Here is a 7,668-nt window from a genome sequence, read left to right on the forward strand (position 1 = left end):
AGGCAGTGACTAATTTTGATACCTGGGAAAACGGAAAAAATGAGAAAGAAATTGCCCTATTTACTGCCTATAATCAGATTAAGAGGAACATTTAATAATGATAAAGAGGTCAATGCACCAAGAAGCTGCCACAACAACCCTACATGTATGCACCTACAAATAGTGCTTCAAAATATGTGTAGCAAAACCTACTAAACTGCAAGGAGAAATAGAAAAATTACTCAAATACAGTTGGAAATTATATTTTTTATTATTTATTTATTTATTTATTTATTTTTTGAGACAGTCTTGCTCTGTTGCCCAGGCTGGAGCACAGTGGTGCCATCTCGGCTCACTGCAACCTCCGCCTCCCGGGTTCAAGTGATTCTCCTGCCTCAGCCTCCTGAGTAGCTGGGATTACAGGTGCCCACCACCACACCCAGCTAATTTTTGTATTTTTAGTAGAGACGGGATTTCACTACGTTGGTCAGGCTGGTCTCAAATTCCTGACCTCAGGTGATCCACCCCCCTTGGCCTCCCAAAGTGCTGGGATTACAGGCGTGAGCCACTGAGCCAGGCTGATAGTTGGAAATTTTAACACTTCTTTCTCAGTAATTGATAGAACAAGTAGTCTGAAAATTCAGTACGAATACAGAAGATTTGAACCACATTACCACAAATTTGACCTCATTAACATTTATATAACGCTTTTCTCAGCAATAACAGAAAACTTTATTTTCAAGCGCTCATAGAATACTTACCAAGACAGACCTTATTTTGGACTAAAAAATAAGTCACAGTAAGCTTAAAAGGACTGAAATTACAGAAAGTATATTTTGTGACCACAACAGAATTAAACCAGAAATCAATTAACAGAAATTAAACAAAATAATCTAAAACCAAATAATATATCACAAGGGAAATTTAAATTATTTTGAACTAAATAAAAATGGTAACAAAATATAACAAAATGCAGCTAAAGCTTTTCATAGAAAAAAAGCTTTTATAGAAAAAAGAAAAAAAGCTTATTATGAAAAAAGTGGCCAGGTGCTGTGGCTCATGCTTGTAATCCCAGCACTTTGAGGGGCTGAGGCAGGAGGAGTGCTTGAGCCCAGGGATTTGAGACCAGCCTGGGCAGCATGGCGAGATCCCGTCTCTACCAGAAGAACAGGAAAACAGGAAAGAAAGAAAGAGAGAGAGAGAGAGAGAAAGAAAGAAAGAAAGAGAAAGAAGGAAAGGAAGGAAGGAAGGGAAGGAAGGAGAGAGAAGGAAGGAAGGAAAGAAAGGAAGAAAAGAAAAGAGAAGGAGGGAAGGAGGGATGGAAAGAAAGGAGGGAGGGAGAGAGAGAGAAAGAAAGGTCGGAGGGAGGGAAGGAAGGAAGGGAGGGAGGGAGAGAGAAAGAAAGAAAGGTCAGAGGGAGGGAAGGAAGGGAGGGAGGGAGAGAGAGAGAGAAAGAGAGAGAGAAAGGGAGAGAGGAAGGAAGGAAGAGAGGGAGGGAGGGACAAGCCAGGCTGGTGGCTGGCGGGTGACTGCAGTCCCAGCTACTCAGGAGGCTGAGGTGGGAAGAATGCTTGAGCTGGAGAAGTGGAGGCTGCAGCAAGCAGAAATCGTGCCACTACACCCCAGCTGCTCCCCAGCCTGGGTGACAGAGCCAGACCCTTAAAAAAAAAAAAAGTGTCAATCAATCATCTATAGTTTCACCTTAACAAACGAGAAAAATAAGAGTAAATTAAATTCAAAGTAAGTGGAAAAGAACAAATATTAAAGAGCAAAAGAGAATGAAATAGAAAAACAATAGAGAAGATCGATGAAATCTAAAAACCAGTGCTTTGAAAAGATGAATAATATCGATAAATCTCCAGTCGGACTGCTCAGAAAATAAATGTAGCAGGAAAGAAACAGGGGACATTTACCTAGATTATACAAAAAATAAAAGAATATTTTGGATAATATGCCAATTAATTTGACAAATTAGATGAAATATATCAATTTCTCAAAAGGTAGAAACTACTAAAACCCACTCAAGAAATAATCTGAATTGTAATATAACTGTTAAAAATATAATTTATAATTAAAAACCTCTCTAAAAGAAAAATCCAGGCCTAGATGGCTTCATTGGTGGAGTCTACCAAACATTTAAAGAGGAAATAATATCATGTGTACATAAACTTTTCCAGAAACTGGAAAAGTAGAGAACACTTTCCTACTCATTTTATGAATTGAATATTAGTTGATATCAAAACTTGGGAGGGATGAAGGGAAACAAAGAATATAAATGTATTTATTTCTACTGAACTGTACACTTAAAAATGGTAAAGATGGTAAATTAAACATATATATTTTACCTCAATAAAATAAGCTACCATAAAAAATAAAAAATGAAATAGCCCTACCTCAGCAAAAACAAAGTGAACAAACACCAGATCACAGTTTGAGAAAAAAAAAAATTACAAACCAATGTTCCTCATGAAAATAGGTGTAAATATTCTTAACAAATGTTAGCAAATTGAATCAGCAATTTTTAAAAAGGGTGATATGCTGCGACCAAGTGGGATTTATCCTTTGAATGCTGAGAGGACTGTGCCTTTCTTTTCTTAAAGGTGTCATTTTCCATCTCTATAAGGAAAGAGTAATTGATACAGAGTAAGATGCTTTGATTTCAATACTCGGTAGCCCTGTGAATGTACAAACTTCTCTTATCCGGACATTTTTCTTATTGTAAAAGTGGGTGGCAGCACCTCATGGAACTGTTCTGAGAGTTACATGAGATCCTGAATGTGAAGGCATTTTCTAAAATCTGAAATTTAGAATAGTTAGATAGTAGCATTATTTTTACTGGTTCAATATCAATGCCACACCACTCCTTATTTCTTCAAACAGATAACAAGGTATTACAATCATCTTAAGACTACAAGTCTTAAGGAAGAGTGGGAACACTTCAAGTAAAAATACAAATAAATACATATACTTTGCTTGAAAATTTGAAAGAGAGAAGAGCTAAAAGAAGAAAACGATGAGGAGCTATGATTCAACACCTCAGATAAATTAGTATTAACTTTTTTGTTTTTACACAACCAGTTTTTAAATGCGTAAGTATGCAATGGCATATTTTAGCCTGTTTTTCCATTTTTAATTTTCCAATTATATAATTAATGCAGTCTGTTTTTCCATTTTTAATTTTCCAATTATATAAATAATGCAGATTGTTTTTATGACAAATGTAAAGAATACAAAAGTAATCGAAATTGATATTTTAATCTCTCACTTACATTCCATTTTGCTCTTTTGTTAGATTGGTGAGCGTCCCTTCGGATGTTTTTAATGGACTTTAATTTGGGGGTTCATTCGATATAAATAGAACTATTTATGTTCGCTATTTTGTGGATTAAAGTTTACACACATTTCCAAGTAAAACGATAAGAATCTAATTCTTTAACAGCTGCATAGTACCCTGTGATAGGAATGCATCACACCATTCCCTTACTAGTTAGCATATTTACATGCTATATACAAACAATGCCACAGTGGACATCCTTGCATCGTAACCATGTAAATCATGTAAATCACCAGCTGTTTCTGCCCATTTTCCACTTTGATCAAAGTGCTGATTTCCCACAAGTTATGCAATCTTCCACTCTGTCTTCAATTACCTACAAGTGTCCAGGGCTATCGGAAGACAGGCTGTTCAAAGGCAATAGATAAGTGGAGGCCGTAAGTTAGGGTCTCAGTCCACTTCTTAATTAGCAAAGTTTAGTTCCAGTTGCAGAGACTCCACTGCCAGAGCTCAGACCACAGCCTACTTCCGGGCGCCGACGGGAGCTCGCTCACTGTTTACTAACGTGAAGTTTGTATTCTGTTTGGAACGCTGATGATGCTCATCCTCACGCGGGAGTACTCTCATTTCAGTGCTCTTGTCCAGGTGGCACAGGAGGTTGGCTTTTTTGGTTTTTTTTTTTTTTAACCAAACTCTCGTTGTACCTGAAAGTTTGCGTTCAACTCACAAAGCCCATTTTCTTGTACCTAGATAGTAATTATCCTGATTTGCATTTTGTCATGTCTATACCGTGAAAAAAAACGTTGCGATTCCGTGTAGTCGTGGCCGAGTGGTTAAGGCGATGGACTAGAAATCCATTGGGGTCTCCCCGCGCAGGTTCGAATCCTGCCGACTACGAGTTCCAGGTTTTAGATAATTAACAACAGAAAATTTAGAAGAAAGAAATTTAAGCCAACTCACGTGTTGCGAACTGAATTTGTTTGGTACTTCCCCGATCCTGAAACCCCACAACAATGGAGGGTGGAAGTTACTGAATACCTACTATTTTCATAAGATTATGGGTGCCTTAATTAGCAGATACCTGGTCATTTTCCCTTTAGCGGTACCTTTGTACGGTTCTTGGGGACGCCTCTCGTTTCCCTGCCTTCCAAACCCTCCTGAAGCCTATACCTGTTACAAGTCTTGATAGTGCTTTCCTCTTCATGGAAATTTAGTCCTAGTCAGAGGTCCAAGTCTTTGGTCAATTATCAGTTTCTGTGGAATCAATGGTTCAACTGCTTTGGTCACCCGGTCTCGCTGGTTGCAAATGACTAGAAACACTGTCAGAGATCTCGACACCACCACAATCGAAAGAGCAGGCTGTCCTGACAGACCCCGTCGTTTTGGCTTAGGCGGCAGATTAAAGTGTAAATTCGCCAAGTATAATCAATTTAGTAGAATACAAACTTACAGACTTAAAAAAGTGGGCAAGAGTACTTAAGTTTATTAGAGGTAGTCAAAACTTAGTGATGCCGAGTTCTTCCTCGTTAGTATAGTGGTGAGTATACCCGCCTGTCACGCGGGAGGCCGGGGTTCGATTCCCCGACGGGGAGAAAAGTTGCTTTTTGCATCTTCTGCCCACTGATGGCCCCTACCTGGCTCTGAGAGCAGAGCTGCGGTGGGACCCCTCTGCCATTCCTCCTTAACTGCCACTGGACCCTCTCGACTTTCCTCACTCCTAAGACCGCTGCTCTGATCAGAGAAACATTCCAGTCAATTCTGAAACCTCAAAGTCACAGTTACTTTAAGGCCCACAGGAGAATCTAGGTTTAAATGACACAAAATGTACTCATTAAAAGTTAACGAGAATACAGTTGTCTAGCATCTGCCTCTTATTTGCATGGTCAAAAAGCTCATGTAAATGTTCAAGTCCTCCATCCTTCTAGACATCAAATCTTGGAATGAAGATATCGACATGGCCCAGCTGGGGGCTCGTGTATGCCCCAGCTGCAATGGCTGACCTGGGCAACTCCAAACTATAGAATCCACAAGATGTCGATCAAATGTATGAGGGAAGATGACAAAGTGGCCACAGACTTTTGAGGAGATTCCCAAGTTTCAGGAGCACATGAGGAATGTCAACACTGCTGCTTTCAACAATATCTGAAGCTTCAGGCAATGTGTTAGTGAATGTATGTCAGATTTAAAATAAAAATTGAGCTACCTGAAATGGGGGGGGGGGTACTTAAAAAGCCATAGCAATCAGGACAATGTGATACTTGCTCAGGGGGTGTAAATTGGCTCAATCACTTGCGAGAATGACTTAGCATTATATATTAAATCTTGAATGTATACATGTACTGTGACTCTGTAATTCCACCCATAAGTATATCTCTCCAACAAAAATATTTATTTATATTCACTGAAATACATGTACAAGAATATTCATGGCAGCACTAGTTATAATAGCCAAACTGGAAACAATACAAATGCCTCTGTGGAGGAATTGGACTTTAAGAAGTGCCTTGACATCAGGGGCTGATTTCAAAGAGTGGAGATAGTGGAAAGTTGCCTGTCAGAGCAAGAGCAAGGGCATTTAGGGGTTGTTAAGACAGAGGAAACTCAGAATAAAAGTGGGCAAGAGGGGTGAGAACATTCCTATATTTGGCACCCTGCTAGCTTCTCTTTTGTTCCATTCCTTCCATCTCCTGGCCTTTCTCCTCTCTTCCGTTTTCTTGTTTTTCCACATCTTTTCGTCTTCTCCCTCGACCTTTTCTTCCCAACTTTATTCTGTATGAGAACCAAAGTACTGAGTGTCTGAAGTTACACTGTTTCCTGAATCTACTGTAAAGCCCAGATAAGTGTTCTTGGTCTTTGAATGTGCTGGAGAAGATAGGAAGAATAGACTGGGGCCAGAGAACTTCACCTTGAATTTTTCTAAGCTGTAAGATAAAGACATTTAACAAAATCAATAGAATAAAAATAATAAGGGCTTGGCAGCCAGAGGCTAGCTTTAACATCCACTTCCTGTGGTTTAATAAACCTTTCCCATTCTTGGGCTCTCGAATTTTTAGGCCGAGAAGATACAGTGTGTGTGGTACTGTCTACAAACCAACGATTTATATTGAAGCTACAATCACAATCATTGTTATTGCTGCAAAACAGGTAATGCCTTGTTGCTGTTGAATGACAGTCCCTAAACTTGGGCTAACAAAACACTTAATACACTATAGGCAAAATCTTCACACACCAGACAAGCAACTTAGACTTATCTACAGAGAAAACTCGATGGAGTCTGACTTCGATTCTCAGAGCTTGTAGGTGAGGAAAAGAGAATTGCCTTCCTCAAATCAGGATTAACGTTAGGCGGTGTTTACACCACAGCAATAGATTCTTTCTTACTCGAGACACGGTTGTCTCGGATGTTGGAGGAGGAGGAAAGTAATGGACTCAGAGAAAGAGGTAAACTACAACGCAGGGTTAATAATGATGATGACAGCTAGAATGCAGAGTTCAACGCAGTGTTACCAAAGGAGAAGACACAATTGTAATCCAGGAGACTCAGTTGCCTTTGGGGAGCAATTGGAAGTAAACTATTTGGGAGAAGTCAGGCTAAAACCAAACCGTAGCCGACAGGATTCGAACCTGCGCGGGGAAACCCCAATGGATTTCAAGTCCATCGCCTTAACCACTCGGCCACGACTACGTACGTGTGTAACGTTCTTGGTTGAAGCTTTTGAAGATGTGAGCAGTGTGCCATTCTTGGGTAGTATGGTAAGTAGATACTACAGTCAAAGATATTTTGATGCCTGGTTACTAAGTCTAGTAACAAAGAATTTTCTAGGTGCATTAAGAGCTTCCAGCTTTTAGATGAAATAAGTCATCCATAGTGAATTGGAATTCAGTTGAGAAAAGTGGAGTTCAAAGGAGCATTCTGAGACAAGAGACTTGGATTTTCTCTCCCCCTAGAACTCCACTTGCTAGTCACGGTTGATGCACCTGTTCACAGGTATTTGTGAGAAACCAGCAGAAAGGGAGTTTGGAGCTGAGGGTCTGATCCTAGTAGCTTCACAGCCCCAAATGACAATGGCACAGGAAACCTGCTAGAGGAAATTTGAAGGAATTATGACCTTGGAGTCATTTGCTTTTGCTTTCAGTATTGAATACTAAACCAGAAATATCTTCAACAGCTTTGAACTGCTTTGTCCTTTCTCTGGCTTAAAGAATTCGTTGAAACCCAATTTGAGCAGGGGTGCAGGATGAGAAGGGGCAGGGAAGACCTAGCCCTCGTGGACCCTCTGAAGAAAAAGTTGATGGGAAGGTCTCCATCCTCTCAGGAAAACTCACTCCTTTTCACCTTCCCCAGGGAGGGAAGCAGGCAGTCCCAGGAGCCAGGGGAATATGGAGAAGCTTAGATAACATGTTTTCCAAAATTT

At 39.9% G+C, this 7,668-nt stretch overlaps 3 non-coding genes across 3 annotated transcripts; 2 read left to right on the forward strand and 1 right to left on the reverse strand.

Annotated features, from left to right (window-relative positions):
- Positions 1-4,068: 4,068 nt before the first annotated feature.
- On the forward strand, positions 4,069-4,150 carry TRNAS-AGA (transfer RNA serine (anticodon AGA)). Its single transcript has one exon. It is a non-coding gene; the product is annotated as a tRNA-Ser (tRNA).
- Positions 4,151-4,773: 623 nt separating this feature from the next.
- Positions 4,774-4,845, forward strand: TRNAD-GUC (transfer RNA aspartic acid (anticodon GUC)). Its single transcript has one exon. It is a non-coding gene; the product is annotated as a tRNA-Asp (tRNA).
- A 2,011-nt stretch (positions 4,846-6,856) lies between these two features.
- On the reverse strand, positions 6,857-6,938 carry TRNAS-UGA (transfer RNA serine (anticodon UGA)). The gene has a single exon. It is a non-coding gene; the product is annotated as a tRNA-Ser (tRNA).
- Positions 6,939-7,668: the final 730 nt, after the last annotated feature.

Source organism: Pan paniscus, chromosome 5 (assembly GCF_029289425.2).
Source record: "Pan paniscus chromosome 5, NHGRI_mPanPan1-v2.0_pri, whole genome shotgun sequence".
Lineage (NCBI taxonomy): Eukaryota > Metazoa > Chordata > Mammalia > Primates > Hominidae > Pan > Pan paniscus.